This window comes from Hyaena hyaena, unplaced genomic scaffold (genome assembly GCF_003009895.1).
Source record: "Hyaena hyaena isolate Hyena2069 unplaced genomic scaffold, ASM300989v1 scaffold_311, whole genome shotgun sequence".
Classification (NCBI taxonomy): domain Eukaryota; kingdom Metazoa; phylum Chordata; class Mammalia; order Carnivora; family Hyaenidae; genus Hyaena; species Hyaena hyaena.
Window position 1 is genome coordinate 1386040 of NW_024080944.1, and position 24077 is coordinate 1410116.

General features: G+C 43.4%; 1 protein-coding gene across 2 annotated transcripts in view; it reads left to right on the forward strand.

Annotated features, from left to right (window-relative positions):
• ZBTB38 (zinc finger and BTB domain containing 38) overlaps positions 1–22540 on the forward strand; it is a 158288-nt gene extending 135748 nt beyond the window's left edge. Inside the window, exons 7-9 of one of the 2 annotated variants that reach the window (XR_005531129.1) lie at positions 11788–11919; positions 19561–19791; positions 22437–22540. The gene's annotated coding sequence lies outside the window, so the exon portion shown is untranslated. The remainder of the gene's footprint in view (positions 1–11787; positions 11920–19560; positions 19792–22436) is intronic. The other variant, XR_005531127.1, reaches the window with a different exon arrangement.
• The last annotated feature ends 1537 nt before the right edge of the window (positions 22541–24077 follow it).

The window sequence follows — 24077 nt, forward strand, 5'->3', positions numbered from 1 at the left end:
TGATTTGGGATTTTGGGGGTTTTTTAAGTAGGCTTCATGCCCAGCATGGAGCCAAATGTGGGGCTTGAACTCACAACCCTGAGATCAAGACCTGAGCTAAGATCAAGAGTCAGATGCTTAACCAGCTGAGCCACCCAGACACCCCTGATATTGATTTTTTAAATGTAATTCTGTTGCACAATTAATAGACTATAGTATAGCATAAACATACTTTTACACATACTGGAAAACAAAAAAAAATTCAATTGACTTGTTTAATTGTGATACTCATTGTGGTGGTCTGGAATCAAATCCATAATATCTCCAGGGTGTATGCCTGTATTACCAGGCACTCTTCTAAGCATCTAATTTGTATTTATTTAATCCTCATATCAATCCTGTGAGATAGACATTGATATTATCATCCCTATCAATGTTTAATGTGATTATCTTTTGCTGTACAGTGCCACAAAACTTAGTGGTGTAAAACAGCCATATACAGTATTCATTTCATATGGTTCTGTGGTTTGGGATCAGCTGAGCAGGCCTCTTATGCAGGTAAAGTCAGATGGTAGGAGGGTGAGGTCATCTAAAGTCTTGACCACCCTGGGCATCCAAGCAGTCACAGTCCAGCTTGGATTCAAGGGTGGAGGGATGGACTATACTTCTCAATGGGGGAGTAGCAGGCACATACAACAAGGAAAGAGATTGATGGCAGGCATCTTTAGGGACAAACTATTCTACAAGAGCTAATCCCCAATGAGAAAACCAAGGCATAGAGAAGTTAGCTTAACCAAAGTCATACAGCTGGTATGTGGAAAAGCAGAGTTCCCAGGCAATTGAGTTCCAGAGTCTGCTAATACAGGTGAAGGGGACTAAAGCCTGATAGCACAGCACAGCCCCTCCCCACAAGGACCCTGGTGGGTAGGAGCACAGCATTATTTGTAGTAGAACCAGAAAGTTCCTGGCTTAGCTGTCAAGGATGTAGGAGAGAGGAAGAAATTCTGAAAATACTTTTAATGGAAATTAATGAGGAGAGTACAAATTGAGTCAAATTTCAAGGACTATCTAAACAAGGCTCTTTTCATGTTAAGAGTGAAAATAGAGTCCTGTGCTGCCCAAAGCAAATGGAAGACTTCATATTTTTGCTTGCCTCTACCCAATCAGGAAAGAATAGAAATATAGTGAGGGGCGAGGGAGGGTCATATTGGTTTTTTTCTTATAACTAATCAAAATCTGAAACTTTTAGTTAGCTACTCCAAAGGGTCAAGTATGGGAGGACCCTATGACTGGAGCAAGGAATTTGAATCTGACATATAGACTGGTCCCCAAAATGATCTTCATGTTCCTTCTCTGCCCCTCATTATATAATGTCATAGCCCTGAAAGTCGGGGTCATCACTTGCTTTTACACATCGCGGCCCCTCTAATGGGAGGACATCTTCCATTAGGAAGGACATCTAAAAGAAATTGCCGTCTTGAATTCAAAAATTTACTCACTTCACATGAGCAAGGGGTATTGCCAGAGAGAAGCTGACTCACTTCTGATGTGTGGCCAGCTTCTCTCCCAAAATTGGGCAAGCTGAGATACTGTGCAGCTTAGGTGGTATTCATTTCTAGCTTCTCGGTTTTACTGGGCTAAATGGCCACATCCTACACATTGACTGGAACATGCCCAATATCTGTGTAAATGTGGTTAGTGGGAAGAGCAGCAAGCCATTTCCCAGGTCAGACCTCATCATTTCTGATGTTTCTTCTCCTAAAAAGAAACTCAGAGCCACTGTTTTTGTCATCATGATGGGAACCAGCCTCCTCTGCTATTGCTCATGTTGACCGTGGCAGCATTCCAGCCCCTGGGAACTCCTCGCCATTCAGTAGCATTCTCACACTTAAGCAAGGAGGCCCCCGTCCAGAGGTTCCCCCTCCCTCCAGGCAGAGTCTGCAGGGCCGACAATGAGGTGCCCACCCAGGGTGCAGGCCACTCTGAGTACTCAGGACCTGAGAATACTCTGCCCACTGGCAGGGCCTGCTCGGGCCTCTTCCCTGCCAGGGTCACTCCCCTAGACCCCAGGGACAGGCGAGGAGCTCGTGTTTGCAAGGGATGTGGACGGAGTTTGTGATGACGTTTCAGGATCACATGTGTGTGCCCAAGGCCCCAGCAGTATGGGAAGGAGCCTGGCAGAGAGTAAGAAGGAATGGGAGGAAGCCCTGGGCCCAGCCCGCCTCGTGCTGTCTCACCCCAGTCTGGGACAGCACAGACTGGGAACTCTAAATCCAAACCCGGCCTCCCAGATTGTTATGAAGGTATGTTTACCAAAGGAAGAGAATAGAGCATATTTAATGAAGAGCTTATTCGCCCCACTTGTAACCTTCAAATTTAGACACATGATATACTACTGTTGACCCTCAAACAACATGAGTTTGAACTGTGTGAATCCACTTAAGCAGATTTTCTATTTTAAGAAGAGTGCTGTAAATGTATTTTCTCTTTTCTACAGTTTTCTTAATAAGATTTTTCTAGCCCACTTAATTGTAAGACTGCAGTATATAATATGTCTACATTAATCAACTGTTTATGTTATAGGTAAGGCTTCTGGTCAACAGTAGGCTATTAGCAGTTAAGTTTCTCAGGAGTCAAAAGTTATACACAGGTTTTTGACTGCTTGGGTGGGTCAGCTCCCCAGGCCCCACATTGTTCAAGAGTCAACTACATAGGCCTCCATCTGCACTTCTCTTTGACCCTGTTAAAGTTTGGGGGGTGACGCCACTCCCCAGGGTATCTGGCATTTTATCACACTGTGTCCAAATACAAGTTCCTGGCAATATTGAAAGGTCCATTCTCACCCCACTCCACCCCCATCCACAGACATGGTCATTTCTCAATGTCTAGTTCAAAAGCCCCCTTCTAAAGCTTCTTCCTTGAGGTGTTTTGTGAGACCAACGCTCAGACCTCCGCTTGCCTTTGCCTCAGTGCGGCCACAGCTCTCTGGCAAAATCCTTTTTCGATTCCACCTTTCCACCTTTCAGTTCCCTTGGACAGCAAGCTCCTCCAGGCAGAGTCAGAGCTCCCTGATTTAGCTGTTTCCAGTATCAGCACAGCAGTCCCAAACATGAGTCCTCTGCGAAGGGTGCAGATTCTCCATTTTAGGGTGACCCACTGTCACTGTGTGTCTGGGAAGGGGGGTTTTTCCAAGGGGCGGGGCTTTTCAGGGCTTAAGCCAGGTCAGTCTTGGGAAAACCAGGATGACTGGTCACCCTAGTGGGGAAGAGGTTCTTCAGGGAATCGGGCATCGGTAGCCACAACAGAAGTAGAACTAAGTGGTCAATTTTAGTTTGAAACAACTCATGCGACTGTCAGCTTTCTACCACCCCCCTCCTGAGGAGTGAGGAAACATCTACGCCACACAGAAATCTGGCCAGTCTGTGCAAATCGGGGCTGAGAGAATGGAGGGGACGACCCTAGGGCCCATCTTCAGAGTCCTACTAAAAGGCTTTAATTATTTCACAGACTCCTTCTCCTCTCCTTCCTCTGAAGACCCTCCTGGGGAGCCCAGCTGGCCATGCAGCTTTCAGCTGCCCACACGCATTTGCCGTAGGCAGTGTTCATATAGCCTGCCTTGAGAATGAGTGATGGTCTTCCACCTTCCATCTGTCCTGCTAAGTGTGGTGGACAGCTCTGGGCTTCCCTTCTGAGTCGTCTTCTAGTCTGATGGTGAAAGCACCTGAATTTCCTTTGGAAATCACCTCTCCCTTGGTCCTCACCTTCAGACCATATCGATCAGGTCAGGGGTGGCTGGTGGGTGGGCAACACATAACCTGGTTCTAGTATACGATATTTCTCCTTCTCCGCACGAGGGCAAGGAAATGCAGCCAGAACCCTCTTACCTGCCATGGACAGAATAGTTGGCTTTAAGCAAAGCTTGATGTAAGGGCTTGAGAAAAATGATACTGTCTCTTTCCTCTCTCTCTCTCCTATCTCTCCCGTTTCTCTCTGCTCTACTTTCCTCTCTACTGGCTTCAGCCTCAGACTAGTTCTCTTCACCTGATGGGAAAGATGCCTATGCCGATGGGAATAAAGTCCTCACTCCCTGCAAAATCTTCAAAGAGAACAGACACATCTAACAATAACCTCCTGTAAACAGCAGAGTCTGAATTCAAACCCAGAACATCCAACATCATCGTAATGTAATCTCTACTAATAGAGGCTTTATGTACCTCCTTCTGGGACATGCTGAAGAAAAGTCCATCAAAATGACCACAGAACACCCAGTGTTCGGCTAAAACTAACTGAGCCAGGGACTTGTGCCAACTGCTTCCTCTGAACAAGAACCTGGAAAGAAGGTATTGTTTTCACTGCATAATGGAGGCAGAAAGGCCTGAGCCCAAGGACTTCACCACTCAAAGCGATGAGAATCTACATCGGAAATGAGAACCCAGTCTACTGGCAGATCCTCAAGCTGGGATATTGACTTGCTGCCACAGGAAATACACCCCTGCCTGTCCACTGCCCCCCTCACTCGTGCTGCTCCAGGAACACCAAGCTTTCACTCCTCACCACTTGTATTTGATCATTCAATGACTTTTACAGATGAATGCAAATACATCAGAATAGGCGAGCCTCAGGAATTCTCCTGGTTAACAGAAATGACTGCTCTCTGCTTAATAAAAGGGGAAAGCAGGCTAATGCTTTGGTAGGTGCTTATGCATTGTGTACCTTTATTTAAAGAGCTGGTACGTGGTAAAAGAATTTTTTTTTTCAAATAGAATGAAAGGGTACACAGAGAAAAATAAGTTTCCCTCTCATTCTGCCCCAAGATTTCTCCCGGGAGGCGTGCACTGTTCCGGATCTTGGGTAGCCCTCCACAGACATCCTATGCATACCCGAGCCTATATGTATGTATATTTTATATATTAGCTATATATATTATATGAACTTATATATATTGTATGAACTTATATATTTTTATTTCCTTCCTTTTTTACACAAATGAGAGCACAGTACGTACACATAGCATTCAGTACTTAATTGATTTAACAATATATCATGGAGAGCCTTTTCAGGTGGACATACGGATCTGTCTTCTTCTTGTAATGCCTCCATAGTACTCTATTGTAGGAGTCTGTAACCAGTGTTTTCTGAAATATTTGTTTCCAATCTTTTCTTTATTCGTGCATTTTAGACCAATTTTTGTAACAAAGATGGGAACGAATAGGCAGAGAGTTTTCTGCTTAACTCGCATCTAGAAAATCTAATGAACAGAAGCTCCACTCCATTCTGAGTCTCCTGGTACTGAGTCTCCTGGTTTGGATCAACATAATTCAAATTCTGAGCTCTCAAGCATAGGTCTTCAGAATCATTTTGTATTCAATGCAAACTAAGCAAAAGTGCCTCTGTCTTCAGGGTCTTTTGTTGTTTAGGCAAAAATGGGATGTGCGAAGGAAACAAGAGAAGAGCCTAAGATGGGTAGATGAAAGTTGGAACCAGGATGCACTTCACCTCATCTCTGCATCCCCCTTTGTGCCACCTTAATTCATTTTCTCTGCGCTCCCAGCCTTCTCAGCCTCTCCCTGCCCAAGTATGAGGTGCTGGCCAGCCCCACAAGACCTCTCGTAAGGGTCCTTCACAGACTGACTGCCGTCCTTGTGCACTAATTGCCAATTTCTGGAAAAGGATATCTGATTCCTGCCCTCCCCCACCCCCTGCTGAAGACATTGGTTCCCTTTGGTCAGTTTAATCAGGATCCAAGTAGCTTGGTTAAAGGGACAGAGCCCCGTCAGAAGATGGCTGCATAGACCTGACCCTAAGGGCAAACGCGACATTCAGAGAAGGTGGGGGAGGCTAGGAGAGGTCAAGTGGCCACCACGAGGCCCCACAGGCACAAGAGCTGCTTCGTCAGTAACTATATCAGCATGACGCTCGAGACCTGTCATATGGCTTCAACTTTGCTGTCCAGCTTTCCAGTCCCAAGTCTCCCATTACAGACAGACATACGTGGACAGTTGTAAAAATGTCTGCCTGGCTTAGAAGGCGGCTCAGGCCTTGTCTCCCAGCAGCATTTCACATGTATTTGTGAGATGGCACATGGCGAGGTGTGCAATTTGGGTAGGTGCTGGGAAAGGATGTCTCTCAACCCACCCTCCACCCACCCACCCCCGCCCCAACACATACTACAGTTTAAAAAGTGAACTTGTTTTGACAGTGTTTCCACCTCCTTCTGCCAATTTGCACACATGTTCTTAAGACATTCTATAAACTTGTTTATGCAAAACTTGTTTTTGAATGCATTCTTTTTGAAAACATTTATTTAAAAAAGAAAGTAAGTTTATCTCTGGAAAGTGAGAAATATAAACAAGCTGTCAGCATCTGAGAGCAAGCTGATGGAGGCTGGGGTGGGATCTGTGCCTAAAGTGCTGCCCGCTGTAACCTCCAACCCCCAGTAAAAGCTTAGCACGAAAGCCCAGTCTGCTCCCCCCCCCACCCCACCCCCATGGATCGGCATCAATCGCATGGCTTCTCTCTCAAGAACATGGAACCGGACACACGGACCGGTGGAGGGGACTCCGTCCTTTGTGCAGAGCCGGAGAAAAATCTTGCCAGCAGAGGTCACTGACGGTCCAGCTTGGGATTTAGCGGCAGCCCAGGCAGGAAAGCCAGACCCCGTGAGGTTGCGCCCACTGCTCTTCCAGCTCTTCTCCCTTTGCTTGCTCCCTGCTTAGCATATTGGAGGAAGTAACTGTCAGTGTTGCAATAAGAAAAGTGTGCGCATGCTATCAACAGTTTTTCTAGGTAGTACCTACCCTTTCATATCCCCAACCCGAGAGGTTTTAGTTTAACAGTTAATACTCAGAACAAGAGAGGCAAAAACTTGAGACACAGAACATCAGGTTCTGCTTCAACCTTGGTTTGCACTTGACCAGGTGTAGTCCATTCCATAAACTAGTTCTGTCTGCCTCTTGCCTGGATTACTGGGAGGCGACCCCACCACAGGCAAACACACACACAGGGGCCTGAGGTTCCTGTAATGCAGGGATGGGTGCTGTGTTATGGAGCAGAATGACCCAGCGAGATGGGGGGAAAGAGAAGGGCCCTGTTGATTGCCTGCAAAGAATGAGAATTATTTAGGAGCCACTGATGGATCCAAAGCGGGCCTCGGACTAGCTGCATGCGTCGGACCAACTTGTCAGCATTGTGTAGTGGCACGAGATGCTACCAGGGGTCATCTGCCCAGTAAGGCTGGAGGGGAAGAAACTGCATCTACAGGATGGGGGAGAGGATAGCAGGGCACCTAAAAACTATTGAATTGCCATATGACAGCACCCACCTCATATACCGGCAGGGGCTAAGATGCTGCCGCCTCAGAGGCCAAGTGAGAATACTAACTTCTCAAGCCAGTAAAATGTACTGTATGGCCTGTTCTCCACCCAGGCAGCCATGGAATTGCACCTCACAGCCCCTGGGCAACAGATGTGTGATGGTCCTGAAAAACCAGAAGGAGGTACAGCGGCACAGTGGCAGCAGGAGCCCCCGTGTGAAAGGAAGGAAGCGCCCACTACTTTGGGAAGAGGTCTGAGGAAGAAGCATGTGACCTAGGCTTAAGCCAATCAATTGTATTCCCGCAGTCCCAGGGATTGGCTCAGCAGTGTACATGTGACTCACTCAGAGCCAGTGAGACTTAAGATTCCTGGGAAAGTTGTAGGAGAGAAGGTGTATTTCTCCCCCGGCTGGACTTGGAGCTGAAAAGATAGAGTCTGGAGATACTGGATTCTTCTTACTAGCTCAAGGGAAAACCTGAGTTTTGTGGGGCCACCTTGAAGCTCCTGAATCTATAACTGATAAAGCATAAGAACCTCAAAGTGGAGGGAAATTGGGTTCTGATGACATTGTCTGAGCCCTGAATCCAGTCTTCCCTGAAGTTGATTTTATTCCTAGGTTTTCCGTGAGCCAACACACGCCCCTTGTAACGATTAGAACTGCACTCCTGGGCCTCCTGGGGTGGAAGAGATGAGGTCAGTGCTCTCTGAGCCACTTCTGACATCTGATACCCTTAGGATTCTTTGTATTGAGTTTGATCTGAGATAAAACCAATTGGCCAAAACAGCTGCTCTGGCTTCAGGAGTCCCCTGAAGCTTGTTGCCTCACAAACATCTCGACTATTCTGAATCTTTCTGACCATTCCTGGCTCCAAAGTGGGAGCCAGCAACTTCAAGGCATGAATCTGATCTCTTAAGATTAGCACAGGGGTACCATCATTCCTATTGCGTATCACCTACAGAAAACAATACACATTTACAAGCATCTCACTGACATTGAAGTTAAAACTTCAACTTGAGATGTAGAAGAGCTTCTAGCAGGAGAGAGATGAGAAATTGATTGGATCATTCCAATAATTACTAATTTAAATATGTAAAGTATCACTGCCTTTCCCTTTATTCCTTTCTTTAAGAGATGGTAAAAAAATATGTAGCATGGGGCACCTGGCTGGCTCAGTTGGAAGAGGTTGCGACTCTGGGTGGTGAGTTTGAGCCCCAACTTGGATGTAGACATTACTTAAATAAATAAACTTTAAAAAAAGGATATCTAGGGTCACTTCTGCTTTGCGTCCTTTTTGGGTTTTTTTACTGAAGTTAAACATACCCGCAGTACAGTGCACAGATCTTAAGTGTTCAGCTTGATGGATTTTGCATATGTAAAGCAAATGATCTGTTCTCTTTGGGTCTGTGTCCTCATCTGTCAGGTGACTGTTAGTGAGGCAGCAATCCCCAGAGATTTCTCCCAAGCCAGTGCCCCCCATTCTGGATGTTTTCATGCAGGAGCGCCTAGATCACTGTTGCAGTGTGTCTTTTACCCCACACCTGATGCGGTGGCTCTGCATGGCTGGCCACAAATAAATCTTTGTTAAGCTGAGTTTTGCCGGGACTGCCTCTGAGTGCCACCATGTGTGCCTCCATGGCCCATAGCACTGCCACAGTCATCATAGTGTCCCCAGTGCACACTGGTAAATGACCACATGGAGAAGGTTTAATAGATATTTACTGGATGGGTGGATGGATGGATGAATGGATGAGTGCGTGGATGGGTCTTAATTCCAAATCCTTCAGGGAGAGAAAAAGAACAAAACAAAGAAGAAAGCTGGTTCTGAGGTAATCGGGCTGTTGTCTTGACAGGAAGGAGGATTCCCTGGCCATCCAGCCAGATGCTTAGTGTTCACATCTAAGTCCACCATAGTGTAACTGCACAAAATGCTTGGAACCTCTCTGGAGTCCAGCATATCGCTTTAAGCCATAAGGAAAGCAGAGTGTTTATGAATTGTTGGCCAAAGGGTTTGTGTTAGGCCTGATAACGCTAAATGAGCTAGGGGGGAGGCACGTGTATCAATTAAGATGCTTTGGACAGAAATCCATAGAAAAGCCAACTTAACAAGATGGCCCCAACTAGGCATCCCTAAAGCTCAGTTGTATCAATAAGGACTTGGGCCTTTATTCCTATGTGTCAACTCTGCATATAATACCTACCCTCACAAAAGATGGCCAGAGCAGCAAACCCTCAGCCAAGTCCAAAAGCAAGAAGAAAGGACAGCATGGCAGGACTTTCCCCCTGCCTCAAGGGCCCTCAGCAGTCCACAATTTAGACCAATCCCTGGCAAGGAGGAAAGACATGGCTGCAATAAGGGTTAGCCTCCAGGATTGACTCATGGTCACCAAATAACTGTACAAAATCAGGGTTCTTTGAGCATAGAAAGAGAAGGCAAAAACTATGAGTGAGCAACCAGCACGTTTTCTATAGCACGGACACACTGGCAGTCACTGGTGATCATCCAGGCCAATCCAAATTCAACTAAATAAATTACTTTTTAACTTTAAATAATCCATGTCCATAGTAAAATTGTATGATAGTCATTGGCCAGACAACCAAGGGCTCTGCACGAAAAGGTCTAGTGGCTTCTACAGGCCGTTGTTGACAATGAACGCCTTCTGGCTCTGTTTACCACAGATTCTCTCCAGCAAATGTAGAGACTTGATAAGTGTGTCGGCCTCTTCCTGGGTAAAGGTCACGGCTCGGAGAAAGCAGCTCATTGTGTGGCCTAGCAGAACAGCCATCATTTGTTCCTTCTTAGTGAAACTCAGCAGTCTGGAACCAGAACTGAGTACCCTTCAACTTCCCTTGCTAGCTCCACCTCAAGGGCACCCCCACATGAGCCCGGATAAATAGCCCTGTGAGGGAGGCATGTGGGGGTGGGCAATGACCCTGGGAGGGCCAGAGGCTGAGGGCAAGGGGTGATTTCCCAGGAAGTACCAAAAATGTCACCTAAGAGGCTCATGTACTAACAATTAGCCTTTTATTCCCACCCTTTCTCTGCAGTTATGCAGGCAGGACCAAGGCTACCCTGGACACAGTGTGTATGTGTGTGTGTGTGTGTGTGTGTGTGTGTGTGTGTGTGTGTGTGTGTGTGTTAAAGAGGGAGATCAGGATTGGCACATGTGAATGAGCAGGAGGGAAGCTGCATGGCCAGAGGGCCAGAGAGTGAGTTGTACCGGTTGTGATCTGTTCACCCCCAGGGATCATCCTGAGTGACACTCTTTTTCCTCTGCCTCAGGTTTGGGAGGAGTGCATGCGACCAATTGGGTGAAAGGACTGGTGTATGCTGGGTCATTATCACTCCCATGGGCTCTCTTGGCCTCTTTTCTACCTTCTTCAGGGTTCTGCTACCCTCATCCTTTCTCCTTGTCTCCACACTTGCCTGCAATGATTGGAGCCCACTTCCCCCAAGAACAGGAAATGTGTACCGCTAGAGGCACTGAAGATAATTTCGGGGACACATAGACAAATATTTTATAATAGAATGGGTATGCTTTTCTTGACTTGTCATCTCCCAAAACACTAGTAAGTTGTATATTGGCCGTGAGAATTCCATTGGTCCTTGAGTTCTTCCTCCAGGAAAAGAATGTTGAACTCTCTAGAGGCTGGAGGAAAACAAGGCCCAGATGGAGGGAATTTGAATGGCATTTTGGAACATAAAAGCAGTGATTTAACTCTTAAAAAATAGTATGTTTGGGCTCCTATTCCAGTCCTTCTCTCTCCACATCATACTTCTGTTCAATATATCTGTCTCATCTAGAGCATTTTCTTTTTTCCTATAATAAAACTCTTATAAATTACTCAGTGGAAATAACTGCTTTCTAGAGGACAATGTAGGGAGCTGGTAATTTCTAGGTCTACTCTGATTTCCAGTTCCACTTTCATCTAAGTCTCTTAACAGATCTTTAAATGTCTTTCATTTAATTTCCTCATCCAGGAAAACACAGGACATTACCGATATTTTAATGAGTTCTTAGTTAAGAATTTCAAAGGTAATAACTATCTGTAGCCAGGTTTCAAAAAACAAAGTTTAATTGAAACGAAATTCCAATACCCCAGATAAAAAGCTACACCATATACAAGATAACGTAGCTCAGGTTCTCGTGCCAACCTTTTCTATAAGTTTCTCTTTTCTCATTGTGGATTCAATGTAACTGAGACAGATAGTGTCCAGTCCTAAGAAAAACGAATTTCCACCAATTCTGGTTTTAAAGAATTCACCAAATCTGATGGTACTTTTGAGTAAAGCTATGAATTTCTCCTCTATAATTTTAGAAAACCTCTTTGTGGTGCTTCCTGGGCTTAACCCTCTTCCAGGTGAAAACTGTTTTCATATCACAGAAGCTCACAAAAGTTTTCTCAAATTTTCATGTTCTTGTTGTAACAGTGTTGCCATTCATATGGATAAAATCCATCCCCTTAATCCCATCCCTCCTCCTCCAACTTCTTTAGCAACTGCTCCAGATAGAAGATGCCTCTCTGGCAAGCAAACAGACAGACAGACAAACGAACAAAAACACCCAAAAGCACAGAACTTGGAGAGGTTCCAGGCTGGCGAACGCGGACATGCAGGGAGACTGGCAGGTGTCCAAGGGCAGCATGCAAGCTTCAGGTCCTTCTCCCCTCTCGTGCCCTAAGTGTCTCTTCCATTTGGCTGTTCCTTAAATATACTCTTTAATAATGAATAGTAACCTACTAAATGGAAAAAAGAAAAAGAAAGAAAGTTCTTCTCTTCTTCAATGGCCTGCTAAGGTCACACCTTGTTTTCTGGATTTCTGGTCACTAAGTGTGTATATATAAATTCAAGATATTGACACTATTTTGTATATATGCAAAATATATGTATTATGTAAAATATAAAATTTTATAAACTATAAAATTATAAAACATTCTTACAATATAAAATACATAGTATGTTATATCAAATATGTATACACAAAAAGCATGTATTCATTTTTATAACATAATGAATACTACTTTCATATCATGATAACTTTTAAAAGTGAATTATATCCTAAATATGACACCAAAAACAAAAGCAACAAAAGAAGAAAATAGGGGTGCCTGGGTGGCTCAGTCAGCTAAGCATCTGACTTTGGCTCAGGTCATGATCTCACGGTTTGTGGGTTCGAGCCCTGTGTCGGACTCTGTGCTGACAGCTAGCTCAGAGCCTGGAAGCTGCTTCAGATTCTGTATCTCCCTCTCTCTCTGACCCTCTCCTGTTCATGCTGTCCCTCTCTGTCTCTCAGAAATAAATAAAACATTAAAAAATTTTTAAAAAAAAGAAAAAAATAGATCAGCTGGACATTGTCAAAATTAAAAACTTTTGTGCTTTAAAGGATATCACCAAGAAAATGAAAAAAGCACCCTCAGAATGGTAGAAAATACTTTAAAATCATATATCTGATAAGGGACATATCTAGAATATATAAAGTGCAGTTACAGCTCAATTATAAAAAGATACATAACCTAATTTTTAAAATTTTTTTGTGTCTTTATTTTATTTTGAGAGACAGAGAGCAAGCAGGGGAGGGGCAGAGAGAGAGGGAGACACAGAATCTGAAGCAGGCTCCAGGCTCTGAGCTGTAAGCACAGAGCCTGACACGGGGCTCGAACCCATGGGCTGTGGGATCATGACCTGGGCCGAAGTCGGATGCTTAACCAACTGAGCCACCCAGGTGCCCCCATAACCCAATTTTTAAATGGACCAATGATCTACACAGACATTTTTCCAAAGAAAGTATACAGATGGCTAATAAGCACATGAAAAGATGCTCAACACTACTAACCATCAGGGAAATGGAGATCAAAACCACAATGAGATACCACCTACACCCAGTAGATGGCTATAATAAAACAAAAAAACAAAAAACAACAAAAAAAGAAGTATTAGCAAGATTTAGGGAGCATGTAGAGAAATTGGAACCTTTTTGCACTGCTAGTAGGAATGTAAAATGGTGCAACCTCTTTGGAAACAGTCTGGAATTTCCTCAAAATATTAAGTATAGAGTTACTAGAGGACCCAGCAATTCCACTCCTAAGTAAATACTCAAAAGAAATCAAAGTGTATATATCCACACACAGACTTGTATACCAGTGTTCACGTCAGCATAATTCATACTAGCCAAAAAAGTGTAAACAATCCAAATGCCCATCAGCTGATGAAAGGATAAATAAAATATGGTATCACCACACTGCAGAATATTATTCATCCGTATGAAAGAATGAAGTACTGGGGCGCCTGGGTGGCTCAGTTGGTTAAGCATCTGGCTCTTGGTTTCAGCCCAGGTCACGGTCTCACAGTCTGAGCTCTGTGCTGACAGTGGGGAGCCTGCTTGGGATTCTCTCTCCCCCTCTTATTCTGCCCCTCCCCCACTTACACTGTTTCTGTTTCTCTCAAAATAAGCAAAAACTTTTTAAAAAGTTAACTATAAGTACTCACATATATTAAATAATCAGCAAACAAAATTATTTTTAAAATGTGCAGTAATCCATGCACTGAACATCTCCATAACTTTTATTTCTACCCATCTTACAAAGACTAAAGCAATCCCCCTGAATGTCTTTACAGAGCTATTGTAGGGATTATGCTGAAGTTAATCCTAGACCACGGCTCCTCCCGGTGAAAATAAAACTCATGTATTCTAGAAAGAAGAAACCAAGTTCTCCACTGAGGAGGGAGGAAAGACCTCAGAAATAAATCAACCAATCACATTAAGTGGAAAAAGGACGTGAGAAAGGTGAATTGATTGTAAACCAAACTAACGTCTGAGCCCAGTTGCTGCCTCTGCCAATGGGAACAATAACCCTGCACACAGAGTTCACACTAGTTTGCCACAGGGCTCTTGTGAAGGTCAGAGGGTTGTCTGCCAATAACAGTGACCTCCTGCCCCAGTTTCCCAAGTTTCCCAGGTTTAAAACCAAAGCAGTCCCCAGAAAACCAAGATGAGTTGGGTAGCTTACTACAATTGAGTTTTTAGGGTCCAAAGTAGATTTTGGAGCACCGAAAGAAATACACACGTTAACGTTTGTCTGAATCAATGTTTAGTTCATTTAAGTTAGAAAAATAAGCTTTAAGTCACTCGTGAACATAGTTTACATATATTCATAAATATATATGTTCAAAAGTATAAAAATAATTATTTTCTCTCACCCTTGAGAGAGGTGATATTCTCCTAATAACTATTTATATAAATTGACCTAACTAAAACCCTAAAACATTTACAACATTTACAAGTTTTTCTTACAAAAATTTTTAAAAATTTATTTGAGAGAGAGCTAGTGTGAGCGGGGGGGGCGGTGCAAAGAGAGAGAGAGGGAGAGAGAGAATCCCAAGCAAGCTCTGCACTGTCAGTACAGAGCCCGGCATGGGGCTTAAACCCATGAACTGTGAGATCACGACCTGAGGCAAAAGCCAGAGTCATCCTACTTAAATGACTAAGCCACCCAGGCATCCCTAAAACAACATTTACAAATTTAATGTCAAATCCTCTCAGGCATTTCAGTTACCTCAGAAAACAGTTATAAATTTAACAAACAAATCTTGTTAAATCCAAACAATCAACAAAACTAGAATGCAGCCCACAGAATGGGAGAAGATATTTGCAAGTGACATATCAGAAAAAGGGTTAGTATCCAAAATATACAAAGAACTTAAGCAAGTCAATACCCCAAAAACAAATAATCCAATTTAAAAAAATAGGCAGAAGACACCGACAGACATTTCTTCAAAGAAGACATCCAGGTGGCCAATATACACATGAAAAGATGTTCGTTATTACTTACCATCAGGGAAATGCAAATCAAATACAATGATATATCACCTCACACCTGTCAAAATGGCTAAAATCAACAACACAAGAAACAACAAGTGTTGGTGAGGATGTGGAGAAAAAGATACGCCAGTGCACTCTTGGTAGGAATGCAAACTGGTGCAGCCATTCTGGAAAACAGTATGGAGATTCCTCAAAAAGTTAAAAATAGAACTGCCTTATGCAATTGCACTATTGTGTATTTGCCCAAAAAATACAAAATACTTTCAAATGTTCATTTATTTATTTTTAAAGAGAGTGGGAAGGGGCAGAGAGAGAGGGGGAGAAAGAAAATCCTAAGCAGGATCCATGCTATCAGCACAGAGCCCAATGCATGGCTCCATCTCACAAATTGTGAGGTCATGACCTGAGCCTAAATGTAGTGTCAGATGCTTAACCAACTGAGCCACTCAGGTGCCCCAAAAAACACTAATTCAAAGGGATACATGCACCCCTGTGTTTATAGCAACATTATTTACAATAGCCAAGAAATGGAGGCATTCCAAGTGTCCATCAATTGATGACTGGATAAAGATGTGGTAGATATATACAGTGGAATATTATTCAGCCATAAAAAAGAATGGCATGTTGGGGTGCCTGGGTGGCTCTTTTGGTTGAACATCCAAATCTTGATTTTGGCTCAGGGCATGATCCTAGGGTCATGGAATCAAGCCCCTTGTCAGGCTCTGTGCTAAGCATGGGGACTGCTGAAGATTCTCTCTCTTCCTTTGCCCCTCTCCCCTGCTTACTCTCTAAAAGAAATTCTTTAAAAAAGAATGAAGTATTGCCATTTGCAATGGCATGGATGGAGCTAGAGAGCATAATGCTAAGAGAAAAAAGTCAGAAAAGACAAATACCATATGATTCCATTCATATGCTGAATTTAAGAAACAAACTAAAAAAGAAACAAACAAAAAAAAAAACAAGGACAAAGAGAGAGAGCAAACCAAGAAACAAACTGTTAACTTAGAGAACAAACTGATGGTTACCAGAGGGGAGGTTGGTGGGAGAATGGGTGAAGCAGGTGATGGGGACTAAGGAGTGCACACACTTGTGCTGAGCACCAGCTGTTGTATGGAAGTGTTGAATCACTATATTACACACCTGAGATGAAATGACACTGTATGTTAACTAACTGGAATTAAAATAAAACTTTAAAAAATTGTAAAAGACATTAACTAGGAAAAAATCTTGCTAAATCCATCAAAAAGTAATAAATACATCAAATAAAACTTATTGATGTTATGGCACCTGGGTGGCTCAGTCATTGAGTGCCTGACTTCGGTTCAGGTTATGATGTCACGGTTCATGAGTTCGAGCTCTATGCTGAAGGTACCAAGTCTGCTTTGGATCATCTGTCTCCCTCTCTCTCTCTCTCTGCCTCTCCCCAACTTGCACTCTCTCGTGCTCTTTCTCTCAAAAATAAATAAATGTAAAAAAAAGTCTATTGATGTAAGAAATCAAATTCACTTAACAAATTCTGTTTACAAATTTAATTATATCATATTAGTTTCTAATTAAAATCTCTTAATTTAACCAATAGAATAAATAAGAAACACAAATTATAATGATGGTCATACAACTTATATTTAACTCTAGCGTTTAATAGCGTGGTTGATTTACTTTATCATGCCCAAACTTTTTTCCCTATCTTCCTATAAAGACAGTGTATGCAACCCAGTTACAGAGCTGCTATCTCAAATCCATGGAACATGACCCCAGGGCCCAGGATGCCCTCCACTGAGATGTTAACCCATCACCTTCTCATACTTGAATCTCCTCTTAGAGTGTGTGACTTTCTCAGCCCATGAGTCCTTTCCCCAATTTCTGCCTTGACCTCTTATAGAACTTCAATTTTCTGATTTGAATTAAAGAGATTCTGAATCCTATTTATAATCAACCAGCCTGTTCCCCCCTGGGTTTACATTGACAAGATTTCCCCCCTCTCTACACCTGCCTTAATTATCTTCTTTTCAAGTATTCTGAAACTTCTTGATGAACAATAATTTTTTTTTTTTTTGAGAGAGAGAGAGAGAGGGTGAGGAGCATGTGGGGGAGAGGCCGAGGGAGAGAGGGAATCTTAAGCAGGGCATGGGACCCTGATGATGGGCTCTGTCTCAGGATGGTGAGATCATGAGCTGAGCCAAAATCAAGAGTCAGACCAGACACTTAACCAAATGAGCCACCCAGGTGCCCCTAGTACATTTACAGCGCTTTGCAAATGCAAGGAAATAAAGACTTACAAATGTTACTGCCATTATTATTTTGTCAACATTGATTAGCTCCTTTATATAAATTATTAATAAATACTTATTGAGGGGTGACTGGCTGGCTCAGTCAGTAAAGCATGTGGCTCTTTATCTTGAGGTTGTAAGTTCATGACCCACATTGGGTGTAGAGATTACTTAATAAATAGCATCTTTTAAAAATACAGACAGACATACATACATTCATACTTGTTGAATAAGATGTAAGGGGTAAATCAAAATTCTATTCATTGGGGGCGCCTGGGTGGCTTAGTCGGTTAAGCGTCCGACTTTCGCTTGGGTCATGATCTCGCAGTTCGTGGGTTCGAGCCCTGCGTTGGGCTCTGTGCTGACTGCCAGCTCAGAGCCTGGAGCCAATTTTAGAGTCTGTGTCTCCCTCTCTCTCTGACCCTCCCCTGCTCACGCTGTCTCTCTCTCTTTCCTAGAAATAAATTAAAAAATATATATATATTTAAAAAAAACAAAATTCTATTCATTGCATTTTGAGAAATGACAGGTGATTCTAATAGTTCATCCTGAAAAAAAAGCAAACAAGAAAAGATGAGAAAAATTCTGAAAGCAATTAGCAATGAGGAAGACTTAGATATTAAAAGTTATTAAATAGATTTTGTGGTCAAATACGTTAAAATACTTTTTAAAATACTTTTAAAAAAGAGTTTGGTCGGGGCACCTGGGTGGCTCAAGTTGGTTGAGCATCTGACTTCAGCTTGGGTCATGATCTCATATTTCGTGAGTTCAAGCCCTGTTTGGGCTTTCTGCTGGCAGCTCAGAGTCTGGAGCCTGCTTCAGATTCTGTGTCTCCCTCTCTCTCTGCTCCTCCCCTCCTTGCACTCTGTCTCTCTCTTGCTCTCAAAAATAAATAAACATTAAAAAACAATAATAAAAAAGTAAAAAAGATTTTTTAAATCTCTCCAGAAGTAGAGATAAGCAAGCCAACAATTCCATCTTAACACTGTCATAATAAAACCACTCAAAAGAAATCAGGGAACTCAACATCACGAAGTCAACAAGAATTTCTCCTAGAATGGATGAATAGGCCAAGGTGTGCATATGTATTTGACATAATGTTTAAAAATATATATGTCCCGGGGCGCCTGGGTGGCTTAGTCGGTTAAGCGTCCGACTTTCGCTTGGGTCATGATCTCGCGGTTCGTGGGTTCGAGCCCCACGTCGGGCTCTGTGCTGACTGCCAGCTCGGAGCCTGGAGCCTGTTTCAGAGTCTGTGACTCCATCTCTCTCTGACCCTCTCCTGCTCACGCTGTCTCTCTCTCTCTCTCTCTCTCCTAGAAATAAATAAAACATTAAAAAAAAAATTTAAAAAAAAAATATATATATGTCCCTATGAAACATAATTGGTAACATATTCGGCCAGGATTCTGTTAACCATTCTGTTCATGATTTTCCAGCATGATAACAGATGTTTACAATAATGGCTAAGGAACTTCATGTTCTTGAAGTTTCTTTTCTATAATCTTTTATTGATCAAAGTGTCACCACACCATCATTATAGAATGTATTTCTATCACAAATATCTGTGTCTGCAAGTGACTCATGCAGAACACGGGAGGTAATTTTATTAATTGTTCCGTTCCCTGACTACATTCATATAACAGATATTGGACTACAATTTAATAGAGAAGATTCACTTATCTGAAGTGTAGACAATGGCATTAAATAAAGCCATAATTTAATAGATAAAAGGTAAGAAAATAGTAAGTTTAGCTGATGAAATTAAATCAAATTTAAAAATGCAAGAAATGAGAGGGGTGGTGCCTGGGTGGCTTCATTTGGTGAAGCATCCAACTTCAGCTCAGGTCATGATCTCATGGTTCATGGGTTTGAGCCCCACATCAGGCTCTGCACCACAGAGCCGCCTTCAGATCCTCTGTCTCCCTCTCTCTTTGCCCCTTCCCCACTCCTTCTCTCTCGTTCTCTCTTTCTCTCTCCCTCCCTCCCTCTCTCCCTCCCTCCCTCTCTCCCTCTCCCTCTCTTTCTCTCTCTCAAAAATAAACTTTAAAATTTTCAGAAAATTGTAAAATTCCAGGAAAGATCCTGGATCAGCAAAAGTTAGAAAGGACAACAATATGTTTATTTGTAAAGAGAGAAGGGATTGTGTAAAAATCTGGATTTTCTGTTTTACCCAACAGGTGGCGCCACACCAGCACCCTGACTCAGGAAGACTATCTGGGGAAAGAAGGCTGCCGGGAACCACCAAGACCACTTCCTGTAGCAGGGATCACTGGATCCATTATTCGTCTGTGTTTGATTGCGGCCTTCAAGAACCTCACTCTGTCACAAAACGTAATCCAGGAGCCCACACAGAAAGGCACTTAGTAAAGTGAACTTGATGAGAATGATTCCAGTCATTCTTCCTAGAGGTAAATTCATTTATTCATTTGCTCATTTACTCAGTCAGTAAATATTTATTGAGTACCTGTCATAAATTGGGCCTCATGCTTGGGGCTTAGGTACAATAGTGAAGGAGATACATGGACCTTGTTCTTAGGGACGTTACGGTTTTGTAGAGGAAACAAACATTACTGAAATGCTGACATTAATGAAATGATTATTGGCTATGGTAAGTGATCCAAAGGAAAAGTGCAAGGCATATCAGATATTAGGATGAACCAAGGCAGAAAGAGAGCATCAGTAGGAACTAAGCTCTGTACAGAATAAGACAGGAATTGTCTAAAATGTTAAAACCTACCCTGTGCATATCTATTAAGTTATTAGAACTATCTGTGGCACCCTTTAAAATCAGCCCTGCCGTGGCACCCAACAGAAAAAATAACCAACAGAGGGAAGGTGCCCCGTTCATCTCTCGTGAAGTGTTACACTTCAGCCAAAGCCTGGGATGGGTTCCATCCTTTCTCTCCAAAATGCCTTCCCTTCGTCTAGCCCCTCTGCCTCAAAATGCAGTCATTTAGTCAGAGGCTGCACAAAACCTTTAGCTTCAGTTTCCCAAACATGGTGTTCTTCCTGGCAATTCCCTTCTCATGAAACAGTCAGAAACTCTAGCTCTCTCAAAGCTGACGTTCTAGTTTCTCACTCTGTCACTCAGGGTTCTCCATGACATGGTCTGACTTCCTTTCAATCCTGCTCCCTGGTGGTCCCTGTGCAAATCCTGTCGGCAAAGAAGTATAATTACCACCTCTGGACTAGACACTGCCTGTTTCCCTTTCCTGTCTCTGTTCAGTGACTTTTCCCCATGCCATTCCAGGCATCTGAAGTGGCTTTCTCTCTTGTCAATAAATGATGCCTTCCTTAAAACAAAATCACCAACTTTTTGGGTATTAAAAGTCCTTTTAAAAAAAACATTAATGGGGCTCCGGGGTGGCTTAGTCAGTTAAGCATCCAGTTTTGGCTCAGGTCATGATCTCCCTCGGGCTCAGAACCTGGAGCTGGCTTCGGATTCTGTGTCTCCCTCTCTTTCTCTGCCCCTCCCTTTCTCACACTGTCTCTCGCAGTTTCTCTCAAAAATAAATAAACATTTAAAAATAAATAAAAAATAAAAATAAATATTGGTGATATAAACAGTGGCTTGTTTCTAACATTTTGCTTTGCAGAATAAAAAGTTGATAACCGTATGTTGGCCCTCCCATTAAAAACATGTTAGTTAGCACACCAAACTTTCAAATTATAGGGTCAGAGAAGCTCAGCCCTACAAAGAAGTCTCCCTTTGCAAGTCCTGGCCTGACCCCATTTGAGAGAAAATGGGAGGAGCGTCCTTGTCCTGAGGTCCCTGTGAGTTCAAGGATAGCAAAGAGCCCTTTCTCCTCTCTGTTAAGATTTGCCCTCAGAGTCTGGTTTCCTGTCTGAGAACCTACGTCTTCTTCCGGCCATTCACTGGACAGATGCGGTCTACCCACAGGGCCGCGGTCTCAGCCTTGCAGGCCTCAGTGGAATAACCACATTAGAATATGACATGTGGCATGAAAAAATTATCATTGTATAAAATGGTGATAATATAGTTTTGAAATAGCCAAACATACTGTTTTCTTTTATATTTCCTTATGCTGGCCTCCCTCCACCCCCATACTTTCAGAGATTTCCAGCTGTTCAGGGAAGCTAGACATGTTATAGGAGGAATAGAAAGAAAAAGAGAATAAAAGAAAGAAAAAGTTAGGTGTCTGTTTCCAAATAAGATTTTTGAATTTTTCAGCCAGTTTATCTTAAAAACTAGACTTCTAGACTTTGTAAAAGAGAAAAGATATTCTATATTCTCTTCTCTCTTTTGTTAACATATCAAAAGGCATCTTGATCATAGAGTTCTTAGGTAGGGAAGTTCTAGAGTAAACAGGAAGAGAAAGAGGAATGCCCACCCTATCAATTCTAGTGGACTATCTAGGAAAAAAGGGGAAGAGAGGTAGCATAGGCCTCAGAGGTGAGCCTAATCTCTCTTCTCTTGGTTCCCCCCCAAGCAAGTTTTGTGAGGTGGGTGGGGGAAAGGCTAGGGGTTTTTGAAGACTTCGTCTTTGGGACTCTGAGGGTACTTGGCCTTGAGGGTTGGTTGGCATCACCCCGGGAGTGGCTACCTCAAGGTGTAACTCAACAGCATAGCATGATTCCGCTGGGAGAGAAGCAAAATATGATTTCCTGGGCTGCCTCCAGGACCAATATGGGATAAATTAGACCAAGGAATACCCATCTGTTCCAGAGAAGAGGCCTGGAAAGTAGCTGAGTCGAGAGCCAGCAGGCCTCCACACATAGGCCAAGGAAAAGGTGAATCAGCAGTGAGCCTGGGGGTGGACACCCTAGGCAAGAGCCAGATGGAGGATGTGGGGTCTGTAGCAGCAGCCAGAGCAGAGACTGAGTCATCAGGGAGCAGAAGCAGGCCTTCCAAGGCAGGCAGGACCAGACCTTAGGTACTGTAGTGACAGCCTCAGCAAGCTTACAGAACTCCCAGGGATGGATCTGATACAACCCAGGAAGCGTCCAGACCACCCACCCACAGCAGAAATCAGCAAAGAGGCACAAGATTCCGCGTGCACCCGAGGGTCCTGTCTTTTCTCTGTCCCTGCAGGGTCTGTTAGCCACAACTCCACCGAAACCCCAGACACCATCTCGAAGAGACAGAAGAGGAGGATGCAGATGGATACCTAAGAGACTAAGCATGTTTCACCTCCAGAGATGGACTATTTACTTAAAATGTCTGTTTAAATTGTGTGCCGGAACATTTTTCTCTCCCTTCAGTGGTTAGAGGCTTATCAGAAACACAAAAACTATTTTAGAGACATGAAAGTGCCGCATCTTCTCTTGTGCATTTGTGAGGAGGGTGAAAAAATCTGCAACCCTTCACACACAGGAGTGTCGCCAGCTTTTCCCCGTCCTCCTCCCCGTTGCTAAATGTGGTGCCGCTTAGCTGCTCAGTTCCTCCCATCCACCCACACCCAACTGTGGAGAAGAGCTTGCGGGGTCCACACCAGATCTTTGGGACTTCCACTGCAGAGCCAGGGGGGTGGGAGAGGAAGGGAAGTGGTATAAGCCACATGGGTAGGTCGCAAGGAGAAAGAATCTAAGAGGCAATGGAGAGCAGGGGGCATGAGTGTGTTCAGATGCATCATGTAGGAGAGGGAGAAGGAGGGAGGGAATGGGTGGGGGGGAGAGCACACTATTTGGGGGGAGAGGGTAAGGAATGGAATTGTTGGCTATGACAGAGGAAAGGTATTTTGGCAATAGCTGCTCTGGATTACATGCTTGGATCCTATTCATATTCCTTGAGATTTAAGAGTAGAATTCCTGGGGCACCTGGGTGGCTCTGTCAGTTAAGCGTCTGACTCTTGATTTCAGCTCAGGTCGTGATCTCATGGATTGTGAGATGGAGTCCCATGTTGGGCACTGCGCTGATAGTGTGGAGCTGCTTGAGATTCTCTCTCCCTCTCTCTGCCCTCACCCCCCACCTCTCAAAATAAATAAAAAAAATTTTTAAAAAGTAGAATTCCTATCAGGACTTCGCTTTTTTGAGCCCCACCTACTCATGAACCCCATGGTCGCAGTTTTGCACAGGTTTACAAGCACACAACCCTGCCCTTTTACAGGAGATGTATTCATACAGAGCAGGGCTTTCAACGGGGGGTAAGCATGCCTCCCAGAGGCCACTCAGCAATGTCTGGAGACAGTTTTGGTTAGCAAAACCAGGAGATGCTGTTGGCCAGAAATGATGCTAAACATCCTACAGTGCATAGGACAGTCCCCAAGAGTAGAGAATTATCCTAGTCAAAATGTCAATAGTGCCACAGTTGAAAAGACCTGATATAGAAAAATGGAGGAAAGGGGCTGTCCTTATATCTTCTCTTCCCAAACACTACATGAAAGACAGCTTTTTTCATATTAATTTTTTTAATTTTTAAAAAATTTTTTAATGTTTGTTTACTTTTGAGAGAGAGAGAGACAGGTGTGAACAGGGAAGGGACAGAGAGAGAGGGAGACACAGAATCTGAAGCAGGCTCCCGACATGGGGCTCAAACTCACAGACCACAAGACCATGACCTGAGCTGAAGTTGGACCCTGAACCAACTAAGCCACCCAGGTGCCCCAGTTTTTTCACTTTAAACATTTTATCAAGCTTGAAATATTAATTTTTTTAACTTTACTTTTTTTTTTTATAATCTCTACACCCAATGTGGGGCTCGAACTTGACCCTGAGATCAAGAGTTGCACACTC